The sequence below is a fragment of the Sinocyclocheilus grahami genome, unplaced genomic scaffold (assembly GCF_001515645.1).
Source record: "Sinocyclocheilus grahami isolate Dianchi unplaced genomic scaffold, SAMN03320097.WGS_v1.1 scaffold69.1, whole genome shotgun sequence".
Lineage (NCBI taxonomy): Eukaryota > Metazoa > Chordata > Actinopteri > Cypriniformes > Cyprinidae > Sinocyclocheilus > Sinocyclocheilus grahami.
In genome coordinates this window covers 302,617-329,060 of record NW_015505248.1, presented here as the reverse complement: position 1 = coordinate 329,060, position 26,444 = coordinate 302,617, and positions in this window count along the sequence as shown.

Here is a 26,444-nt window from a genome sequence, read left to right as displayed (position 1 = left end):
TCTGAAACCGGACAAAAAGCTATTTGTGAGGAAAAAAAGGTTTATAAAAAGGTTTGAAACATGTGTTTATGGAAAAAAAAACCTTTCAGGGTATTTCTGAGTTGTTGCTTAGTCATGCAGTCTTGGGTCTCACTGCTGATGTTTATCTTTAGTGTCTGGTTGAAGTCTGCACTGGAAAAGTGGGGGAAATATGTGGCTTGACCAGAGAGAGAGGGTGTGAGAGAGAGAGTTCTGACTTGTCTGCTTATGCCTATAATTACCATCAACAAACAATACATACAGGTCATGGAAAGCCCTCCAAATGATGAAATTTGTGCAGTTGTGCCTGCAACCTCAATATACCAAATATATTATGGGTTACAAAAGATTAACAAAATAACTGGCCATACTGGGTATAAAATGTAGATTATGCAATAATTATATAAATAATATTATTTAAATAAATAAAATTCAATAAAATTACAGTTGTGCTTACCTATAGAGCTCTTGTTCTGATATTACTTAATCCTTTAAACAATAAGAAATACTTAAAGTCACAGTCCACCCAAAAATGAAAATTCTTTCATCATGTACCGTAAAGTCATTCCAAATCTTTATGACTTTCTTTCTTCTACGGACCATAAAAGGAGATATTTTGCAGAATGTTGATAACCAGACAGTTTTGGTTCCCATTAACTTCCATTCTATTAGTTGCTCATTGACTAGAATTAAATGGTAAATGGAATTGTTTCGTTGCCAGCACTGCTTTTAAGTTCCAAAGAAAAAGAAAGCTATACAGGTTTAGAGTGACAGGTGGAGTAAATGACAGAATTTTAATTTTTATATGGACTATGGACTTTTTAAGGGATTTTTTTTCTTCCTGTATAAAAGCTGCTTCTTCTGAGTATCAGATTATTAAAGGTGACCTATTGAAGAATCTCTTCAGCCAAGAATCTCTTTTGGAAAACAAAATGATGCGTGATGCTTACTTTGTCTGGACTCTGGACATTTGTGCACGAAGTGTTGGTATCGATCCCTCTTTCAGAAACAACCTTTGCACAACTCCAGTGCTGAACTGACCCTCATTTGTGAGGCAGTCCGGTGTAAAATGATGAGCACAAACATATAGGACTTTTCCGTTTTTTTCCGGAACATTTCCTTCGAAAATGAAATGTAACCACTGTGTCCTCAGTGGTCTATGGAGACTCCTATGTTTGTTGGTGCATCCAGAAACACAACACTTGTAATGCCTCTAAAGCGCTGACATTGTATCTCCAGCAGCTACAGCAAGAAAACAGTAATGGCGGACTGCTGCTTCTCACTCAGAGTGGGGTCTATGCTAATAGGGCAGAGAGCATCACAAATGGGCGGGACTTTCCAGAGTATGACATCATAATAGGGAGAAATCTGGAACTGCTTGTTTAGAGAGACTGTTTAAGATTTATTGGGATTATAAAAAAAATGAGTGGGTGGATTTTTACCATTATAAGCAGGTTGTTTTCACACACTGCGGCCACACAACTGTGTTCAAACACCTTGTAATGACACCTTACATCTTCAGGTGTTCAAACACCTTAAGTGATTTTTGCATTCTATGGCACCTTTAATAACTTTTTTTCATTCTGAAAACTTAAGTAACCTGAACCAGTTGGTTAAGATTGTACACTGCTGTGCAAAATTTTTGGCATCAGTAAAAATTATTTCCAAGTAATTAATTATTTTATTCAATAAGTATGCATTAAATTGATCAAAATGTCAGTAAAGACAATGTTACAAAAGATTTATATTTCAAATAAATACTTTTATTTTAAACTTTGTAATTGTCAAATTCTGAAAAAAATAAATCACGATTTCCACAAAAAAATCTAGCAGCACAACTGGTTTCATCATTAATAATAATAAGAAATGCAGAAAATCAGCATATTAGATTAATTTCTGAAGGACACTGAGGACTGGAGTAATGGCTGCTAAAAATTCTGATTTACCATCAAAGGGAAAAAAGAAACATTAAAAAATATAGCAGAAGAGACTCCTTTTAAAACATTTAAAAATCCCCCAAACTTTTAAATGGCAGTGTGTGATGTTTTACTATAATGGGTCAAAAACAAAGAAGCTTTTTTTTTTCTTCAGTTTTAGAAAACACCCTGATCCCTCAACATCTGGATGCTATTCATGTGCTTGTTGTCCAGCTGTTTAATCTCTGTGACAGTAGAGGGCAGTGTGCACTAGACAATAGAGCAGCTCTGAAACTGCAAGAAGTCAGCTTCTTAAAATAACCTCTCACTCCTTTAAACACCAGCATCAAAATAATTAATACTATTAATTTAAAAAGTTTTCTTTTGAGAGTTTGTGGTATCGTTAATCTCAAATCACACTAAGAGAACTGTCTTCTGTCACAAGCGAGATACAGTTTCATGGAATAATGAATATGGCAAACATACCGTTTGTATTTTCAATACAGTAGGTTTGGAAAAAGTGAGTGCACAAAACCGTGACTGCCTGCCGACTTTCAGTAGAGCAGATGTGAAGAAACCACTCATCAAAGGGTGTGAGGTCCAGCACTAATCCGCAGTTAATGGCGGACAGGGTGCACAGCCCTATCTCTCTGTTCCTAATGGGCACACCGCACTAATACCCAGCATCCATCAGCTACATACTGTCCTCAAGCTGCAGAAAACATATAAAAATAGATGGGTGGATATATATATATATATGTATATATACACACATACATGTAGGTAGGTGTGTGTGTGTCTTTGTCATAGTTACAATTTTATTTAATTGCGAATGTAAATTTAATACGGACATTTGCATTTTCTGTTCATGAGGAAAGACTGTACAATTAAATGTACATTTGTAAACGCTAATTAAAAAAATTCACAAACATCTAGTCATTTGTTTGAGAGGCTGAAAAGAAGTCACAGTAATGATCAAAGAAACCTTGAGACCGCAGACCATAAAAGACCTAACAAGCATGTCTGTAGTCTGTGCTTGTCTTTTAAAACTTAATAAAATTGGGTCAAGCTTCGGTAGCACTGTCATATAATGAAAAAACATCCAGACAATGTCCTCTTCCATAAACGTTACTCGTCTTTTCTTGAAAGAGTTGTTCCTCTCTTATTATTTGGCATATTAGCTCTAAACATTGTAGCTTTCTATGAGCACGTTCATGTCTGATCTTTAATGAGTGATTTAATGCCAAAGGAAACAGGCTCTATCAGCAAGTGTTGTGGAAGGGAACGTTCTGTGCACAGAGACTTAGGCTCCAGCCAGACCACTTTTTATAAACTCTTTCTTTTGCATTCAAGGTCACCGATACATAAATTATTTGCACTACTGCTTTAAAATGTTTACAAGTTTGGCAGAAGTCAGTCTCTTTGAATGTGCAGCAGGGACCCTGTCCTTCTCATTATTACTGCAAACAATCAAAATAAACAGATACAAATCAGCTCACATTCCCATCCCAGAATGAGCTGCCAGTGCAAACACAGATGGTTCATGTCCTCTTCTCAGATAATATGTTTTTTGATTATTTTCTTTGTGGCATCTCTTTAAACGGCCAGTTCTGATAAAGGTAGCTTGGAGATGGGTTGGGGATCCCATTTTTTGGGGATCAATTACAAGCTAAATGCGAGCGGCTTGGCCATGTGTGTGCTGATAGGAGGAACTGGCCATCTACACGACAAACATCAGCGCTTCCCCAAGCAGCTCTGTCCAATGAAAGACATATGAATATTTCAAAGAGATTAGAAACCAAGCGTTGAGAGGTCAAGCATGTCCTCAAATCAGACCAGCCCACAATGAGGGCAGTGAACTATGGATGTCGGTTATGGGGAGATTTATTTGTATTTTAAAAAGATGCCATTTGATTTGAGCTTATATTTAGATGTAAAATCAAATAACTCAAATTTCTAGAGCACATATTTATGCAACCTTTAAAATCTGAATTTGACAGATAGCTGTTCAATCCTTCCATAAGACCATCTTCAAAAAAGCATCAGTACAACCAAAACGTCATGGTTTATTATGCATGTGAAGATCCTGAGATTGATATTGTCTTCATCACATAGTAATCTTTATTGAGCTGTCTTTTTGTGAATATTGGTCATGGACTGACACTTGTGTCTATGGCTGTGTTCTTTTAATTAAGCAAACTGGGAGAAGTAAAGAAGATGCTTGGCAGCTCGTCAGGAAAATGGCATGTCAGGTCTATTATGGTCCCTCACAGGAGAGGCGTGCTGTCCATCATCTACTTGTTCTGGCTGTGGACCTTTCCCTTTGGATTCCACTGTAATGTGAGATGGTGGACATCTGCGTTTGGCTGAATGAGGAAGAACTTTACACAGTTCTCTGATAATATAAAACCCCTATCATTTACACAAGCTTTCTTCTGCAATTGTGCTGCAAAACCTGCGGCTTGTAAATCTACAATCTTAGAAATTGTATAATATAATTACATAATAATTGAATTAAAGAATTAAAAATAAAATAAAAAATAGTAGTCCAGGAAAATAATTCATAAGACACTTAAACATCCAATAGAAGCTTTTATTCCCCAATCCAATCGCTTTTATTCAACATTTGTTAAACTTTAATATTTTTGTTTCCATGGCTTGTCAGTGTTATTTTAGTATCATTGAGATACTATTGTAGTTTTTATTAATATTTTGAATTAGATTTTAATTTTATATTTTCTGTTTTCAATGTAATATAAAAGTTTTAATAATTTCATTGTGTGTTTTTGTATTTTTATTAGGTTTTGCTTGTTTAATATAGTTTTTATTCATTTACAGATTTAGTTTTAGTTATTTTAGTACAAGTAAATGAAATACAATACATAGCATAAATATATAGCATATATAGCAATGAAATATATAGCAATGAAAATAAGAAATGTTGCTTTGGCAACTAGCTGAAATGAAGTAACATTTTTAAATTCAGTTATAGTTTCTTTTACTTCAAGTAACAAAAGTTTTTTTTAATGGTTTTGGTGTTTGAGTTTTAGTTAACTAGAATAACCCTGTTCCTTATGTTTGTTTCTTGCAACCATGTCTTTACCTACATTACCTACAGATGATTAATGTTTATGAACAAGTTTTTGAATTTCGGATTTTGCTCCTACTTTTGTAAACTTTGTTTGTTTGATAAAAAAAAATTGAAAAGACAAACTAATAATGTCCTAAGGAGAATTTATAATAAGAATAAATCTAAGGGGAATTCCATCAATCCTCACTTAAAACAAAAATGAAAACAGGGACAGATGTACATCGGTTTACCACAAGAGCATCACTTTTACCTTTTTTAAAACGTTCCAGAGGACTTCTAAAGGTTGGTGGCACGCTGTGAGGTCAACAATTTGCACACATAAATAATGGAGAGTTTATTCGTCACTGACACACTATCCAAAGGTGCCTCGTAAACGCAGACCCATCAGTCACTCTCCTGGGAGAACCTTCTCAAATGACTTCAACTATGATTAGTAATTTCTGGATGATTTGTTCTACTCTTGCAATATTCATGTTCTCCGTAACAGATATCATGACATTTTTTCTTCCGTGTGAGAGGGAATTCCATGCCAGCCTCAGAAAGAGGACATCTATTAGCCCACTAAAATAAACATTGCATTTTTTATTGTTTTAGCATTGCTTAATGCATCATTCAGCACAATCTGGAGTAGTACACTGAGTTCTTTCCCTCACAATTTAGCTGACACAGAGAACATCCTTATTGTACTCGTTTATAATGCATGCAAAACAACTTATCGCACAAATTATGATGGGGTTCCCACACTACTGAAGAAAATTAAATAACTGTGCATTTAACAGGGATATTATAGTTAACTAAAACTAAAACCATTTAAAAAAATTTTTTACTTATAATAAAACGTTAAATAAAATAAAATATATTTATTTAGCTTAAAGGGATAGTTCACCCAAAAATTTAAATTCTGTCATTAATTACTCACCCTCATGTCGTTCCAAACCCGTAAGATCTTCGTTCTTCTCCAGAACACAAATTAAGATATTTCTGATGAAATCCGAGAGCTTTCTGACCCTCCATAGACAGCAAGGGTCCTAACACGATCAAGGCACAGAAACATAGCAAGAACATCATTAAAATGGTCCATGTGACATCAGTGGTTCAACCGTAACAAAGCTACGAGAATACTTTAGGTGCACAAACAAAACAAAAATAACAACTTTATAACAATTCTTCTCCCCCAAGTTACCATCTACCGCCATTATTGAGAGTAACACGACGCATGCCTGTGACGCTGCTGACGTAAAACACGCATGTGCTGCGCCTTGTTTACGAGCAGAGGAATGCACGCGCATGCGTTGTGTGACTCTCGATAATGCCGGTAGATGGTAACTCGGGAGAGAAGAATTGTTGAATAAAGTAGTTATTTTAGTTTTTTTGTGAAACAATTATCATAGCTTCATAAAATTACGGTTGAACCACTGATGTCTCATGCACTATTTTGTGGATGTTCTTGGTACCTTTCTAGGCCTTGAACGTGGTAGGACCCTTGCTGTCTATGGAGGGACAGAAAGCTCTCAGATTTCATCAAAAATATCTTATTGTGTTCAGAAGATGAACAAAGGTCTTACAGGTTTGGAACGACATATGGGTGAGTAATTAATGACAGAATTTTCATTTTTGGGTGAACTATCCCTTTAATTTGATAATTAAAATTATTTAAAACCATTATTGAGAGTAACACGATGCATGCCTGTGACGCTGCTGACGTAAAACACGCATGTGCTGCGCCTTGTTTACGAGCAGAGGAATGCACGCGCATGCGTTGTGTGACTCTCGATAATGCCGGTAGATGGTAACTCGGGAGAGAAGAATTGTTGAATAAAGTAGTTATTTTAGTTTTTTTGTGAAACAAATATTATCATAGCTTCATAAAATTACGGTTGAACCACTGATGTCTCATTTTAACGATGTTCTTGGTACCTTTCTGGGCCTTGAACGTTTCAGTTGCATTGCTCTCTATGCAGGGTCAGAAAGCTCTCAGATTTCATCAAAAATATCTTAATTTTCAGCAACTTAATATCCTACTTCCTTCCTTTGTGTACACTTGACAGTTTGTAGGCGGCTCAGGGAAAAGAGAGAAAAAGAAGACATATTTTACAGGTAACCAGACTAAAGTGACCGTCTCATTGAGGTTGAAGCAAGGTGAAGTGCGCTGAAGTTCGCTTCTGGTAGAGGAAATGTGCGCGAAAGCCAAAAGTATAGCTGAAATATTCTGGATTAGTTGATTTTTTTCCTGTCACTCAAAAGCCACCCAAACCAAATATATGGAGATACTATACATAAAAATCACCCTGAGGAGATAAGATAAGCCATGTTAAACAAAGTACAATTAAATATATCTTTATAGATATATGGTAAAGATGTTAGAGAAACAAATAACTACTTTAAAAAAAGAACCGTAACTTATGAAATGCACTGAATTAAAATTAAAGTTTAAATTCATATATTACTATATAAAAGAGAAAAAAAAAATATATATATATATATTCACAAAAATATATAACAAAAAACAGTGTATATTTAACATTTTAACTATTATTTAATCCTGAACCTGAACTCTTATTTAATATTTAATCCTGAAAAGTGCTGTATGTGCCACAAAGTGTTGTTGCTGTACTGTATTTACACCACCTGATGGCAGTATTTCCTGTAACACAAGCCATTTCCATTTTCTTGCTTGAATTTGAACATTTACTTGGATCATGTTTTGCTAGGCAGTAAATATGTCAAACATACTATCAAGAAACAAGAAAAATATATCCATATCCATATATATATATATGTATAGCAAAGGCTTGCCTGACCCTTGACAGAAATAAAGCTTCATAGACCTGTCCTGTTAATAACTGACCTGAAAAGTGTATTGCACAGCACTTTTCCCCACTTTTCTCTCACTATCTTTTAAAATCATATATAAATCAGTGTAACACTGTAGATACTTGTTTAAGATATTTGGTTTGAAGTAATTCTGAAGCTTGTCTTAGAACTTTATATGCAAATATGCTTATGGTAAGATAAACATGCTAGCTCTCACTGTATGATTTGTTTAGTTTTAAAGCTTAAGTTAATTAGCAAAATTAGTCAAGTCAAGTCACCTTTATTTGTATAGCGCTTTATACAATACTGGTTGTGTCAAAGCAGCATTTCAGTGTTAAACAGGAAAATAAATAAATAAATGACATATATAGTCCTAGTTAAAAAGTTAAATAAACAAACATATATAGTCCTAGTTAAAAAGAACTACATTATATATAGCCATATTGATATAACCCACCATACAGCCTTAAGGGGCAGCAAAAGACTGTGTTTTGCTAATTTTTTTTGTAACCAGGAGTTACCGGCTGGTAACCAGTTTCTCCTGCAGATCACACTAATCAACCTTTAGCGGCAAAGGCTGAAGTTCAATACATGTTTTTGGTTAGAATGCTGAAATCAGATCTGTTATTGTATATGTGCATTTTTGTTCTTTAAAGACAAAAAAAAACTTATAGGCCAAAAATGTTATTTTGCATCTACAAAGGAGATGAAACCTTTAAGCATAATTAAAATGCATCACAGAGCACAATTTATGCATTTTCATGTCTCAAATTTGACTGCTAAAATTACAGAAAGATCTTGTAGAATTAAAGAATTAATAAGACACATTTGCAATACTTCATATATACACTATGCATTTACAGAACTTTATAATATTGACTTTATTTCGATTGTCATTAAATTCCTGTTAGTGATATCCTTTGTAGTTCATGATCTTAGAAAAAAATGTGTGTAAATGCTATGTTATGCCAAGATCACTTTTAGAAAGAAATTTAAAAAATACACTTCAAAAAAATAAAAAATAAACCATAATGCACACATTCATTATACATTTTAGATTTTTAGAGTTTCTTGTTGGTTCTTCCCTTTAGTTGCATTAAACTAAAGAGTTTCTCCTGCAGATCACACTAATCGACCTTTAGCGGCAAAGGCTGAAGTTCAATACATGTTTTTGGTTAGAATGCTGAAATCAGATCTGTTATTGTATATGTGCATTTTTGTTCTTTAAAGACAAAAAAAAACTTATAGGCCAAAAATTTTATTTTGCATCTACAAAGGAGATGAAACCTTTAAGCATAATTAAAATGCATCACAGAGCACAATTTATGCATTTTCATGTCTCAAATTTGACTGCTAAAATTACAGAAAGATCTTGTAGAATTAAAGAATTAATAAGACACATTTGCAATACTTCATATATACACTATGCATTTACAGAACTTTATAATATTGACTTTATTTCGATTGTCATTAAATTCCTGTTAGTGATATCCTTTGTAGTTCATGATCTTAGAAAAAAATGTGTGTAAATGCTATGTTATGCCAAGATCACTTTTAGAAAGAAATTTAAAAAATACACTTCAAAAAAATAAAAAATAAACCATAATGCACACATTCATTATACATTTTAGATTTTTAGAGTTTCTTGTTGGTTCTTCCCTTTAGTTGCATTAAACTAAAGAACTGGAAAATTACTGTAGATAATGATATAAAACAACTCAACCCAGAAAAACTACTTCTGCAGTGTACAAGACAGAAAAGATACAGATTAAAATAATGGTTTAAAAAAATTGGCACATATACACAATAATTTGTATAATTATTTGTATAATAATTATATATAGATTTACAGTAGAGATTGCAGCTTTTTAAAACTCATTTAAGCAAAGGGATTTTGAACTGGAGTGCTGTGTGTGGGCTGTACAAAGACAAAAGAAGGCCCCGTTTCAAGGCTATCATATGAATTGTTTCTCAAATGAAAAATGCAATGAGTCGAAAGTTTTGTGATAAGTGACAAAGCAGGCGGTGCCTTGAATTCCACCGTGGGATGCAACACAATTTAATAAAGAAAGAAGGTCTTGAGAGGAAAAGTGTGACATGAAGGTTAGCTGGAGGTCTCGTGCTAGATGAAAGTGGGAACTCTCTCTCCCACAGCTGTCAACACTTTTTAATGTGAACTTTGCGACTGATTGGCGGGCCCTGCCAGGTTCCTCTCCGAACTTTCCCCGCCATCCCGTCTCCTATACAGTCGTACCCTTAACACTTCAATCCAGTGACTCGCACTTTTCTGACCGAATGACTCTTTACTGACTCTCTTTTCTATATTCCTTCAAGAATTATCTTATCATAATTTAATATGTAAGTACCTTTAAAAAACTAAATACATACAACAATGCGATAATGCAAAAAGTTTAAATTGGAAGTGCAATGTAAGTTTTTGCAAAAAACATTGCAAAATTGCAATGTAAGTGCAATGCAAATTTTATTTTTCTGTACAAAAAGATTAGAACCTGAAGTTTAAATAATTTATTATTATTAAATTATATACTGTATATGAACGAAAAGGGTATTAATGTCGGAATTTATATATAATTTGTATATAATTCACATACAGTATATACATATATATAAATTCCTGCATTAAATTAATAACCTACAAAATTTACCAGAAGCATATAATTCATAAATGCTATGTCTAAAATGGCCACCCTTATCTTTTACACACTGCATATTACAGGAGTCAAGTTAAGAGCTTTGTCTCTACGGCAATACAGAAAAAAACCCTCACGCTCATTTCACATAAAGGTCAGAAATTCAATCACACAACCCCAAAGCATTTCAATAGTAAAGTATGTATGGGTACGACTAGACTTTGAAATGATTTTGTGGGTCAAACTAAATCATTTTTCAACAAGCTGCTTGCGATTATCTATTAACCCAAAAACCCAGGGGAGAGTCAAAAGAATCCAAGATATAGGAGTTAAATCATGAGCCTAATGCGCTCATTTTAAGTGTTTTCTATATCTAAAAAAGATAGCATGTACTATCTTGTACGTTACATACAAGAGATAAAGTATAGACATAAGAGTTTTAGATCCATTCTGATTTATTAACGTGATCCAGACAAATTTCCAACACAGACTCATAATTCAAACCCTATCTGTACAGCTTCCAAAGCAATAAATCCATGTAAAGTAAATGATTTCATTGTTAATGTAGTGAATTGCATCTAGATTGCTTCTTAAAAATTGTAAATAACAATCATATTTCAAAAATATTCTGGCAAAAGCGTAGTCTGTAATATATATATTTTGTTCTGTGCGTCACTTCTCTTGAAAGTACTCCAAAAAAAAAGGCCGGCACTTTCTTGTGCATAATAAATTCAGTCAGAAATTAAATAACGTCAGAGAAGGGCCTGTAAATCTACCCTGTGAATAGAGGTGATTATCAGCGGTTAGGAAATAAAAAGAGGGCAAAGGCTCAACTTGACTTGAGACATACAATATAAGGCCTTAATGCACTGGCAAAGATTTCATTAGTCAGTCTCAGCATGATGGTGGCGCTATACATCAGAGAATGACAGAGAAAGAGAGACTTTGCTTTGACTTTTTGCACTTAAGGCCACAAACAAAGCGGTTCTTCAAAGCCCAAGTGAAACGTGTAATTCATTTGAACCACCTGAGAAACAAAAAATACACTGAAAGCGACTAAAACTAAACTTTCTTTCAGAATAATGTTACTGTGGTTCACATATTCTACAGTACGCTATGTTACGGTAGGCTTACCCTGTTCTGAAGACAGCCAGCCTCCTACCTGCCTGTGTGAATGCAGGGACAATCGGTTTGGTATGTGGAGCAGAGGTGGGTCCAGACATGCACACATGAACACGTACACACATACAAACATAACCCACACACATGCACGAACGCGCCACGATCCAGCGGACAGGAGAAGTAAGCAAGCTGGTAGAACTCCTGGGGCTTGTGAATCCAAGCTGAACTTTGGAGCAGCCTCTTAACAGATGGCATGAGTGGGTAAACTCACTGGCTGGTCCCGCACAAGCACCCTGCTTTACAGGGACTGCCACTTTCTAATCAGATTAAATCTGTTCATTGTTGGGGGTCAGTATCTGCTTGAAATCAAACTCCCCGTTGCACTGCCGTACTGTACTGTGTTTCAGTATATTACAGGGAATGAATGAAAAGGATTTAACCCCACGGCTACTGTTAGACTCGTTGCTAGGGTCTAAAATGATTGTGAAATGGATATATAGAGTCTGTGTAGTAAAAACAGTGCGATTAAATAACAGCGGTTACTTTTAGGGTTATAACCCAACCAGTCTGAAGGGCCTAGGTGGGATGTAGCCCATTAAAACTCAACATGTCTATTACAGTATACATCTGAAAGAAAAATGAAAGCATTAAAATCCTCAAAACATTAAGCCGAGATCACAAAAATCATTTTATTAGCATATAAAACAACAGAGGTTCTGAAACACCATTAGAAGCACTCAATCAGAAAAATAGACTTTGAAAAATAACTAACATCCATTAGATTTGTGTGAGTAGTGCATTCTAACTTTAATATTCATAAACAAGAAAGTGTTTCAGACAGGGAAAAACAATCTTAATTTATAGATTTGCCTAATGCTGTAGGTATTTGGAAATGCTTTACATTCTTTATCTACGCTAGGTAAATACCTACTGTTGGAGACATTTGTCAATGTATCCGCCTGGATGCACAGAATAGATGATTAGGAGATGAATGAGAGGGAAATGTTGCCAAAAAAAGAAGAAAAAAATACAGCATCAACTTGCAACATAAAAAGTCCGTTTTCACTGAATATCTTTTTTCCTGAAATTATACTGTCCATCTATAAAAGATAATGAAATCATGAACAAATTCTTTCTACAGCATTTTAAATTTAAGAAATGTGGAGGGAATAGTATTGCTGTGGAAAAACGTAAATGAAATAAATAGCATACAACATAAATAACAGAACATATCAAATAAATAGCATACCTCTACATTACATCAGCTTGAAATTTACAATCACTTCTCTTTGTTTGGAATTGGATAAATGGCCTATAATTCTGAGTAAAAAACAAGAATCACAAATGTAATTAGAACGCTCTATGTTTGACCTTAAGGATTAGACAGCAAGTAATAGAAGCAGTCTTTTATGTTGTGATGTGACTCTCTTTAAGAGGGGATTGGTGGGTCAACACAGTTCAGTTACTACTGCACAAACACACAAAAGAGCTTACTTTGTCAAAATAGACTGGTGTACAAAATTCCAGCACATTATACATTTTCAATAATTACCAAATATGTATGGGGGAAAAACATTCAGTGCAATCTAAGGCTAAAATTAGGACGCTTTGGGTTGCATAGTAAACACAATGATTAACATATTCCTAATTATTTTCTCACTTCATCATTACTCGTCGACAATTAACATTTGCCATGACTTGAGGCTGAATTAATTTAAACTTTGATACCCTCATGAAATAGACACTCTGTTTTATATTTTGCATAGTGTTCAGGGCACATATCAAATATACAAAACTACTTTTTAATGTTCTAAGGCTATAATTACTGACTTCAATTATAAACCATTGGAAGCAATTTGATTTGATAACTGATTGTTTGTTGAACATGATGGAAAAATAGAGAAAAAAGGGAAAAGGAACTAAAACTAATTAAAATAATTATGAATGTACAAAGGGGTTGAATTATGGGTGTGACTTGATGCACGGGTGACGGTAGCTTACAGGATAGTTCAGGATATACTTCTATTTCTCTGTGCTTTTTTCACCATTTCTAAGAACAAGAACTTTAAACCCAGTCCTGGTGACCAAAATCATGTGCCCAAGATCAGTAACTTCCCAACACTGCATGACTTTGGACTAATTGTCCTTCTCACAGCTCCCTGAACATGTCACATGACACAAACATAGGAATTTCCTCAAAAAACCCTGGGCCAAAACAAACACTTGACCCAAACAAAAAGTCTAGCCTAAAAGCTTTATAATTAATTTTTTTTTTTAAATTACATTTTCCTTCTGGCAGTGAATATAACAAAAATGGCCCACACCACAGATTTTTCCTCAAAAAACCCTGGGCCAAAACAAACACTTGACCCAAACAAAAAGTCTAGCCTAAAAGCTTTATAATTAATTTTTTTTTTAAATTACATTTTCCTTCTGGCAGTGAATATAACAAAAATGGCCCACACCACAGATAATCATCAATTAATCAGAGTTTGTAAAAGAGGGCAGGGATGAGAGAAAAGAAAGGCATTCCTACACATCGCCATAATGTTGGCCTCAGTGGAAAGTGCTGGGCAAACACCAGAAACTAGCTGCTTGTGAAGGGTAATGGGACATTGAATGCCAGAGGACAAAGGCGGAAGTGGCTGCAGAGAGAAAGATGAAGTAATCTCGGAAACAACTAGACACACTCCACTTGAATTTTTGCCTCAAACAAGATTAAAGTGAAGTTATTCTACACAAGTATGGCAAGGATATCAATCTTCTGCTCAGAGACAAACTAAAAACAACGGAGCAAAATGTGAAAAATGCAATTTTTGGCAGTTTTTCATGTAGAAAAATACCCAATATGGGCAATAATGAAGTGAGTATAATTTAAATTGATGAGATATCTGTAGTATAAATTTACTTGACAAAATATGCACTCAAAAATATGTTTTAACATGATGATTGGTTTTACAAGAAAGTTCTATTTTAGTTTTTCTACTTCATAGTATTGTGTTTAATTCAGTGCGTTACTTGCAATTTCTTTGTAATTGTTTGTAAAGGAGGGCAGCAATGAGAGAAAAGAAAAGGCATTCCTACACATCTACACAGTGATGTTGGCCTCAATTTGCTTTCTTGGTAAATTTAGTAGCAATTTCTATACTAATTCTTTTTCAGTAGGGTATAATACTATTTCAGACTTATTCAACTACATTGGTTTGCAGTTTATTGGCAGGTTTCTGTATTTTTATAGCAGCTTTCCATGTTGTGATGTCACAAAAATTATCAAATATAGGTAGATCAATTCATTTTGCTGGATATTTTTATTTTTGAAAAGGTCCACATTATTTACAGGTAAAAGTGCACTAAAGTTTGCTTTCCCTTTTTCACTAAATCCCCCTATGTAATTTAGGAACAGTGTGAAAGTGAATGTGAATTGCAGTGCCCTGTCAAAAGGCATCTGCCCAAGCCATTTAAAAATTCAACACCGTTAAATCCATTAAATGAGGATAACAGAGTTTTTGTTTCAGACCTGTTGCATAAAGAATCCCCTCCCTGCTGCCTAAAGCCCTACTGAGAAAGACAGCCTTTTAATGAGGAGTGGGTTGGGGGGGGGGGGGGGGGGGAAGCCAGGCATCTGCCCAAGCCATTTATAAATTCAACACCCTTAAATCCATTAAATGAGGATAACATAGAGTTTTTGTTTCAGACCTGTTGAATAAAGAATCCCCTCCCTGCTGCCTAAAGCCCTATTGAGAAAGACAGCCTTTTAATGAGGGGGGGGTAATCCAGCAAAACACCCCCACTAATGAGCTATCATCATGCAAAAATGTCAGCTTGATACACATTAATTGGATTCCCACTTTTTTTAACCAATTAATTGACCTGCATTGTCATGTGGCTTGGCTGCAGAGGGTTCCTAAGAGAGAGCCTCTGTTTAGTCTCAATGACTCCAATGGCTATAGGGCCTGTGAATAGAAGTAGGTTTTAGTGAGATCAGCTCTCATTAAAGGCTTATGACATTTGTTTGAGCCAATCCCTTTGTTGAGAAAACAGTTTGTGCTGCTCAGTTAAAGTCTCAGCTGTGGCTGGGATTGTAATGGTCAGTTAGCAGCAGCAGCAGGGTCCGCATGGCTGCTCTCAGATCTGCTCACCTGCGGGGAAGTCTAGCGGTGACACCGGAATAACCCTGTGCACTCGTTGATCAATGCTTTTTAAAAATGTTTATTTAAAAAGAAAAATGTTTTATAAATTCAAAAAAATGTAAAATAATAATAAAAATAAAATAAAGTGTGAATGTGTCTACTTGTTGTAAGTACAAAACTTGTTTTACACAGAACAGTAAAATATTAAATCTGAGGGAAAAGCTGAGAGGTACCAGTCATGAAAGGAAACTTGAACATGCTTTTTGATTCAGACCATAAAGGCAATCGTGTCCTCCCTCACCGGCTCTGGGTTATAACCTCTGAAAATGACTTACGTACAGTGAATGGAATGCAAAGTGTTTTAGTCAATGATTTCCTCAGGGAAACAATATCCCTCAGACTGCTCCTACTCACCGGTGTAAATGAAACGCCCGTGGATTAAACAGTAACCATGAGTAAATGAGTTCAAAGAGCCCATCATATTTTGAATTTAATATTACTTCCCTAAAGAAATGCTTGGAGCCACAATGAAAACATTTTCAACTTGTTTTTGGGAAAAAATGGATGCAAAACTCAGATGAGACACAGATCCCACTTAAACTGAACTGCCATGACTGCTAAAACAAACAAACAAACAAAAATTCTAAATCAGAATTCAAATGTGAACACAGCATTCTGCGGGGGCTGCTACAACACAAGACAAGCCTTGGCTTGCAACAAAGCAAAAAAAGCAACTGCCATTCAGTTCACCGGCATGGATGAAGCATCTCCATTAACTGAGGCTGATGACGGCTAATTCTGAGTGCACTGATTTAAGGGGTATTGACCTGAGGTCTCGGGGTCAGGATGTAGTGTCATATTGATCCAGCCCTGATCTGCGTGTAAGAGGCTGATCTATGGCTCGGCCATAGTGGCATACTTACAAAGCAAATGTAGCCGGGGATCGAGGGCAATTATCTTTATCAACAGCTTAACACAGCCCAAGCCTATACTTTGAAAAAATCGGATGTCCTCAGAGAACTGTTCGAATGCCATTGCAAGCATCCTAATTCAGTTCATTGATTAAAACCTTAAATAAACAACAGGGGAAAAAAAACAAAAAGCAAAACGTTCTATGAAAAACATCAATGCAAGCATATTAGACAACAGCGGCCTTGGGAAAATATACAAGGTATCTACTCTAATCTATCACTGTGAGAGTGCTGGTAATAGCAGACATTAGTAGAAGATCATTACCCTCCATTGTGCATTCACTTTACTATACTAGACAGAGGTTACATGGCTCGGCCATAGTGGCATACTTACAAAGCAAATGTAGCCGGGGATCGAGGACAATTATCTTTATCAACAGCTTAACACAGCCCAAGCCTATACTTTGAAAAAATCGGATGTCCTCAGAGAACTGTTCGAATGCCATTGCAAGCATCCTAATTCAGTTCATTGATTAAAACCTTAAATAAACAACAGGGGAAAAAAAACAAAAAGCAAAACGTTCTATGAAAAACATCAATGCAAGCATATTAGACAACAGCGGCCTTGGGAAAATATACAAGGTATCTACTCTAATCTATCACTGTGAGAGTGCTGGTAATAGCAGACATTAGTAGAAGATCATTACCCTCCATTGTGCATTCACTTTACTATACTAGACAGAGGTTACAGTGTAAGGTGGGCAAATGGAATGGCAGATGTTGTTTACTGGACCGATGGAATGAGAAGAAATGGATTAAAGGAGTCAGTGCTGCAAGATTCAAGGTAGCAGTCACTTGTAAGTTTACCTTCAATAATTTAAAATTATACTTTGGAATTAGTCGGAGAGTAAAAAAGAAAGTTTCGATTTTAAAATATTTGAACACACACATATATATATATATATATATATATACACTTAATGCTATATATACACCTCTCTTTATCTCTCTCTCTGTCACAGTGAATGTGAATATATTTTATGAAATATGAATATATATTTTTATATAATATAATGTAATACAATACAATACAATACAATATAATACAATACAATACAATATAATATAATATAATTAAAAAAATTTGCAGTATCGGCAAAATGTGAATTATTTAACCAAAATAAGAGAGATCATATAAAACGCATGATATAATTTTATTTTATTTACTGACCTGAATAGGATATTTCACATAAAAGACGTTTACATATAGTTCACAAGAGAAAATAATAGTTGAATTTATAAAAATGACCCCATTCAAAAGTTCACATACGCTTGATTCTTAGTACTGTGTTGTTACCTGGATGATAAACAGCTGTTTTTGTTTGTTTGTTTGTTTTGTGATAGTTCTTCATGAGTTCCTTGTTTGTCCTGAACAGTTAAACGGGCCGCTGTTCTTCTAGTCTAGTCATTGCCATATTAATTTGCTAGGAAGCTGTAAAAGTCATTTAGTTGTGTGTTTATTAGTTTGTGACAGGCATAAAGACGTAGATTAATTCATGACCCCAAGAAAAATTGGACAACATTTACTGCCAAACGTGTCTGTCAGAGCAGAAAAGTAAAGGTAGCAAAAAGATGACAAGAATACATGTTCAATTATACGTATTAATGAAGTTCTGCTTGATTACATGTAGGTGACATTCAATGCCAGTGTTTGTTTTTTCACCTGACATAATGGACACTCACATGTAAATAATTGAATCCTCAATGATTAAACATAGTAACATTTTGAGTTTTATTAATGTCCTCACTGATAGGTCTAGTAATTAAACGCAGTGCAGTCGCTGGTCATAATTAAACTATTAAGCATCTCAAGGTTTGACCTTTTCGCCTCTGACCCACAGTTAAAGCAATTGTAATGATTCAGAGAAACTCGTTTGTATAGGCATAGTGAGCTGACCTTTTAGTGGCATAGAAGAGGGGGCTTTATAAGGTTTCTGTTGAATTTAGTTTGAACACTTTAGAACAAGATACTCTATCTGTACCACTTGCATCTATTTCACAATCTACTAAAGCTCTCAAATAAAGAGAAAGTGTGAAAACTACAGAATTATTTAATAGATAGAACGTTTCTTAATTATCCTTTTAAAAATCTATTCAGTGTTTTTATTAAATAATAATGATGAGAAATTATATAATAAAATATATATTAATGTATATTTTTATAAATTTTTGAGCAATATATATATATATATATATATATATATATATATATATATATACACACACACACACACACACACACACAGGGTACAACGGGGCTAAAGGCCCACCGGCCCACCGTAGTTCACCCAAAAATGAATGTTTATCTGCTTACCCCCAGGGCATCCAAGATGTAGTTGACTTTGTTTCTTCAGTAGAACACAAATTATGATTTTTAACTCCAGCCGTTGCAGTCTATCAGTCGTATAATGCAAGGCAATGGTAACTAAATCTATGAGAGTAAAAAAAACATGCACAGACAAATTAAACCCTGCGGCTCGTGACGACACATTGATGTCCTAAGACATGAAACGATCGGTTTGTGCGAGAAACCGAACAGTATTTATATCATTTTTTACCTCTAATACACCACTATGTCCAACTGTCTTTGGGCGCGCACGGCATCCGGTGCGTTGGGTGTGTACGCGCTCTGGCGTAGCCGCAGGGTTTAATTTGGATTTGTCTGTGCATGTTTTTTTTATTCTCATAGATTGTGTTACCATTACCATGCATTATAAGACTGATAGACTGCAACGGTTAAAGTTAAAAATCATCATATGTGTTCTACTGAAGAAACAAAGTCACCTACATCTTGGATGCCCTGGGGGTAAGCAGATAAACATCAAATTTTCATTTTTGGGTGAACTATCCCTTTAAGAAAAAATGTGCCATTCACTGCACCTATGTATAATTGCAGAAATATATACGTTGTATTGAACATTAATGGAGCAACAGATTTTGTGTGAAAATAAATCATTCAAGTTGTTTATTTTGTTTAAAAATCTTATAAATGTGCACTCTAAAAAATGCTGGGTTGTTTCAACCCAACTTTGGGTCAAATATGGACTAACCCAACCGTTGGGGTTAAATTTTTACATTAAATTTTTAAAAAAGTTGGGTTAGTCCATATTTGACCCAAAGTTGTGTTGAAACAACCCTGCATTTTTTAGAGTGTATGAGGTGGCAAGAGGGGTATTGATACACACAGTATTGATACAAATACCTCAGCTAAAATAATGTTTTTTATAAACAATGTCAAAGTTAATACTTGTTCAAAACAATCACTTTAGCAAAGTTTGTACTGTTTTCTGTATTTATCTTTTCAATAAATATACTGTCATTAAAATATGTTAATATAAAAAATATATTTTAAAATACAGAAACAAAATCGTTTTAATAAGTAAAGATTCTGAAAGTATTGAAGGAGATCCAATAATAATTGAATATATATTTACAGTAGTAACAACAAATTATATTTTATTATATGATATGATTAATATCATGTTTTTAAATATGATGGTTTCATTCTAAACATGGTGATTATCTCTAATATGGACACCCAACATAATATATGATATTTACCATCTGAATCTAACCATATCCTGTCAACAAATGGAAAAGTCAGCCATCTATTAATTATGTTAATTACTGTGCGCCTTTAGCCCCAACAGCAGGGGCGCTTTTTACCCCAAATACCATACTTTTACATATTCTTTCGTTATTTAAAAAACTGTTGCTTTAATTATCTTAAACAAAACAAAAAATCAACTGAATCAATGAAAATCATAAAGAAGACCTTTGTCTCAAAATATATGCATTAATTTTAGCAATTCTCATTTACTACTTAAATCTTTTACAAAAAACATTTTAAAAAACATCAAATATTAGATTAAGTAAGCACGGAATCAACTTTGTGCTGCTGCGCGCGATCGCGTCAAGGATCAGACAAATATACACGTGCATCTTGAAAAGCAGATGTTTTGGAAAGTGCTACGCCACGTTTTTGTGCCATCTAGTGGTTTAGATGAAAATAATATCAAAGGCACCTTATTATGGGATGATATTAGACTCAAAATGATTAATAGCAGCACGCACAATTATCCATGTACTGCATACATTTTATACATGTATCTTACTAAAAACAAACCAATTTTCTTAACGTCCCCCACACACACAACTACCAACGAACAAGGCCCAGTGCAATTCATTAACGTGTACACGATTTGAATAATTCGCAAATGTGCATCCCTACACTGAAACAAATGCTTTTCAAGCGTCTGCAGAGTTAAGAATTACATTAATGTGCAATCTAATATCATCCCACACCTTTTACCCCAGGGCGCCTTTAGCCTTGTTGTACCCTATATATGTATACACCAACCAGCACACGCACGCACACACGAGGTCAAAATTTTACATACACTTTGCAGTATCTGCAAAATGTTAATTATTTTACCAAAATAAGAGGGACTTAAAAATAAAATGTTCTCTCAGCAAACATAAGCAAAGAATCCTATTACAGAATCTGGAAGTAGAGCCTCTAAATTACACATATACATAAAACTTCCAACAAAGAACGAGAGGAGATTAAAAGAATTTCCAGTACAACAGAATATGTAGCGATTATAAATAGTCAAGTATCAAAAGAAAAAAAGGGGGGAAAAAGTTTGGGGGAAAGATAAACAATGAAGCAGGAAGTGAAGATTAGGAGCATGAACGCATCTTTACTGGAAGAATCTTGTTAATTTTTGGCCTTGGAGGTTCTATAAATTCTATAAACTGTACTCATCATCTGTAATTTTAAAATCGAAGTTAAAAATGTATTTTAATGAATTTAAATTTACCAACTAATGAGGGAGGTGACTTTCAGTAAAAAAAAAACATGGACAAAATCTTCTTGTCCAAAAACATGAGCAACTGAAGCAAAGGCTCTTTGTTCTTCATTTAATCTTCCTGTAGTCTAGGATAAACAAATGAGTTTTTTGTTCACTATACTGGCACAGTTTTTTGTACAAAAGACTTAATTCCAAATATTAGATGATAATTGCCACTTTCAAGTTATATTTTCACAAAATACATTCTATAATGTCACCCCCAAATTTACTTTAAAGACTTAAAACATAACATTGTTTTAAACAAAGAATTGGACTTTGACCTTCAACAATAATGAAGCCTTCCAAACATTCGTCGGTTGTAGGCCCACCATAATACAGTAAGGTCAAAGGTGATGTCCTGCTTATTATGGCTCTCCACATGGTTAAAAAAGCACAGGAACTCACTATTAACACAGAACAAAATGAAGCCATTTGTCCCTAACAAGATGTAGCCATTCACAACTAGCACTCTGGTGGGCCACACAGTCACTGTTATTCACATTAACGGTTACACACAACTTCAGTGTTCATATTTCACACATACACATGCCTCGGATACTACCACATTGCACTGACCCCTTCAAAACCCTTAGTCTTTGTTGCCGGCGGTTAATGAACTGATTAGTGGTGAGGGGCACATAGGAGGAGGAGAGGTCAATACTAAACCCTTTAACAGGAGGGATAATCAGTGACAGGTGGGTCCACACTTCTCCAGCAACCCGACTCGCCTCTGCATCGATGGCACTGTTGCTCTTCATGTCGTGCCTCATCTAAAAGAGTCAAGGGGAGCTTGAGGAGTTAACATTTTTTTAAGCACTAAATTGGATACTTGTTGGCAATGTGCCTTCCCTTTGTGTGTATTGTCCGGGGCAATATTTACAAAACGGCGCGGCTGGATCTTCTGAAGCAGTTTGCGCTGAATGGGACTCCCCTAGAAGATTGGAGTAGACACTCGAGAACAGGCACACAATGAGAGCCTGGGTGCCAAAGGAATGGGAGGTGGGGCGGGGGTGGCCAAGAGTCCGGCATTTGCGCCCGTTTTCATTCATTTCTTTAATATTCCACCGCAGGTTCTGCTTCAGAGAGACGCCCATTGTGAAGCACTGAATGGGAGACTTTAGGAGTGTCTCTGCCTCCATTAATTAGGGCTCACTGACGCTTCCGCTCCCTGAGAGTCCGCCTCATTATGATTTCCTCACATTCTTTAACACAACTTAACCCCATTCCTCAGCTCTCACATCAAAGAACAGAAGAGGACCCACAGTCCCTCAGTGGTTTGGCTGCAGTTGCATACTGTGCATGTTTTAGCCCTGGCGACTGGATTATTTGGAGAGAAAATGGAAGTACAGTAGCTTACATGATATTTTACAACCTCTACTTAAAAAAAAAAAAGTCAAAATACAACCTCTACTCAGAACAGGCATGTATTCAATCAATTATTGAAAAGCCGCTCCCATTGTATTTTCATTTTGACTTCAGTCCTTCAGTTCAGCTGATGAACAATGGTAAAATGATCAACGAATAAACATATGCAAGATATAAATGTAGAGATTTTATCGCAAAAGAGCCCCTGATGTGAAGTCTTTATACAAAAATATCTCACTAAATATCATAAGAAAACAAATTGTTAAGAAGAAACTTGCTCACTGGCATTTTGCATTCTGCACTATTTTCACTAGAAACTATGGAAACAATGGAAAAGCATTTTATTATACAAAGTATACAATTTTATATATTATATTACATCATATTATATGTTTATACTTGTAATGGAATTATCTGAAATACTTGATTCTGATTGGACAATCATGGCATTCACTCTCTCTCTCTTTTTTTCCCAGATCAGATATCCTGATGGCATCAAAAGTCACTTATATGTACCTCAATTGCAAAATATATATGCTGCTATTTAGATTAGCTGTTTTTGCAGCGTTATTACACATATAATTCCATATACAGTATGTCAATATTATTTATAGTTTTTTTTTTCAAATTAAAAAATAATTTGGATCCCAAAAGTTAGTGAAAATAGCATCTACTTAAGCTTATGATGCAGCTCTGATCAAAATGATTTTTACATTGAATTACGTGTTTAATAACACTACTAAAAATAGCTAGCATAAATATTATGCAGTTGAGGTACCTACAAGTGACTTTTGATGCATCAGGATATCTGATCAGGGAAAAAAAAAATAGAATGCCATGAATCAGGTATTCCAGAGAGCAACATAATATGAATAAACAGTTTAATATGGAGTAACAATGTATGAAATATTTATTTTATATAATACAATGCGTTTCCATCGTTTCTAGTAAAAATGGTGCAGAATGTAAAATGTCGCTCTTCACAAGGATGGACAAAAAGAATCAATGAACGCATTCATGTGATTAATTCTGATTATGTGCTGATCTGACTTAAATATATGACAGTTGAAATTACCCAGATCTCTGGAATATCAGGGGTTTTTTTTACCATCGAAACACACACACACACACACACACACACACACACACAAAGACATGAACACACTCTCCGACAGACACTCAGAAGATCTGACTGCAAAACTAATGACAATTCATGACCTCAGGATCACGTAGTGACACTCCATCTGTACAGTTATTAATGTGACAGTGCAAGTGTCACTTCCCATGGATAGCCCAGTGATACCAGGTTAATTCTGTTTACAAAGGGCTAAATGTTACATTATTTTCAGAGGAGAAAAATCAATACCTGCCCTTTCTTTTGTTATAACGTCTTTTTGAAAATCGATAAGGCTCACTACAAAGACATTTTTGAGATGCTAGTGGGATACAGGTCATTGAAAATTGAATATATATGTAGAGTGACAAATTTCAGCGAGGTGATGGCATGAACACATAATCAGCTGAATAGTTGTGCAGACTAAGCGTGGAAAAAGACTTCACAGCAGCATGGCAGGATGGGTTTCGTCAAGTGTTTCAAAAGTTTCAAAGTGGAAAGCTATGCTTTTTGTATTTTTTAAGCTATGTTTTGTTTAAACATTCAGCAACAAGTCACAAATGAGACTTGAGTGAGGGCAGCAGTTTGCTAACAAAGCACTTTATGCCATTTGTGTACTACAACAAAGATGAAATGACATCTAGCCATGTTTTCCGGCCATTTTCTTCACAAAAACACACCGAGCGTTGAAGCGTTGACCTTAAAGACAGCTTTCCGTTTGGCAGGGTGCACATAAATGTGCAAACATGACCCAGGGTGTATTTTAGCACTCTACCCCAGGCTTCCATTTGCAGTGGAATTCACTTTGCCTCATTAGTTGCACACTTTCTTAGTTTTTAACAATGCCTTTGCTTGAGTCCTCCCAGCAGAAATCTTCTCTCCCATTCTCTGTCGATATTTTGCAGACCCGGGAGCAGTTTGGGGTTTTTCCTCTCCCCCTCTACCCCTCTCCTAACTGGTTTAAGACTTGTAATTATCTCTTGCTGGGGGAGGCTGTAAATTGGATTAAAGTGGTGAGTCTCAGCTGAGTGAATTACCTCCATCTCCCCACTTGGTGGGCCAGGCCTGATAAACGTGCAGGGGGAACGGATTTGGATTCAGCCTTCGCATTCATGGCTTCCTCGAGGAAAGAAATGAAATTTTCCGACAGAAGGGGCCGGTGTGCCGGTGGTATCTGTTCGCGTCGTGTTTCATCTGCTTCTGCTCTTCCAGAAATGCAATTACCTGCGTTATCAGCGGCTAAATGGTCACAGCTTGGCACAGAAGTCTGTCTACCTGCTCAAGCCACCTGACTGCACTATTTTACATGGCACTCGTCTACTGACAGTGGGTATACACAGTTAAACTTCTTAGTTTGACAATGAAAACAAGCAAGAAACCTCTGTTAATAGTATAAAATATAGAAACAAACCAACAACACAAAACATCAATCATTTTAAATCACACATATCCAAATAGTTCCAAGTGTGTTAGAGTCACTGACCAAAAAATTAAGTAGGCTGACAAGACATAAAAAGAAAGAAAAACAATAATTTAAAATATAATTAACAATTGATTATTTTGCACACATTATTAAAAGGCTTTAATTGGGAAGTCTAGCCCAAATTTTTGCAAATGCAAATACGTAAAAAATAAAAAAATAAAAAGAGAGAGAGAGAGAGAGACCCAGTTATCAACGTCGCTTGTAAGTTACTTACTGTAAAAGTGATTTTTGAATTAGGAGGAAAATGAGTTCATATTTATAATCTGAATTTACAATCCAAGACTACTGTGAGGTCAATAGTGGCTTTTCATTTTGTCTAACCTTAAAAAAGAAAGGAATTTTATTCTTATTCCTTTCAGTTATTACAGAATTACTGGCCGGTTTTGATTTAACAAGTTGCTGGAATCTAGTAAGTGAAATTCTCATGACAAAGTTTGTTAATTCCCATCAGGGAGAGAATGAATAATGCTGATAGAGGGCAAGCTCATTTTTAAAGAAAGAATAGGTGATTTGGTTGGAGTAGTGGGACCTGGGAGTGAGTGATAGGTCACTCTCTGTGATTGTAAAATTGTAATCCTGGTGTGAAATGCCTTTAAGTCTTTAAGGACAGCATGGACTCTGGAGCGTGAAATAGTAAATCTATGTTTCTGAGTGCTGTGAGCCACCTCCAGTATTGCTGCGAGAGTCACTCACAGTATTTGCCAGCTGCTCCATTTACATCTACCTGCCTATTCACGTGCACAAAAGCTATGACAAGAAATGTATAACAATTTTGCTGAATTATTTAATACCTGTAAACTAAAGCTTTGGTCAATTTTACATACACAGCCTGTGTAAGATGAATTTAAAAACAATATAGTGAAAGGCTGGATTTGAAATGGTATTACATACACCGCCATCTGGACAAATCACCTTT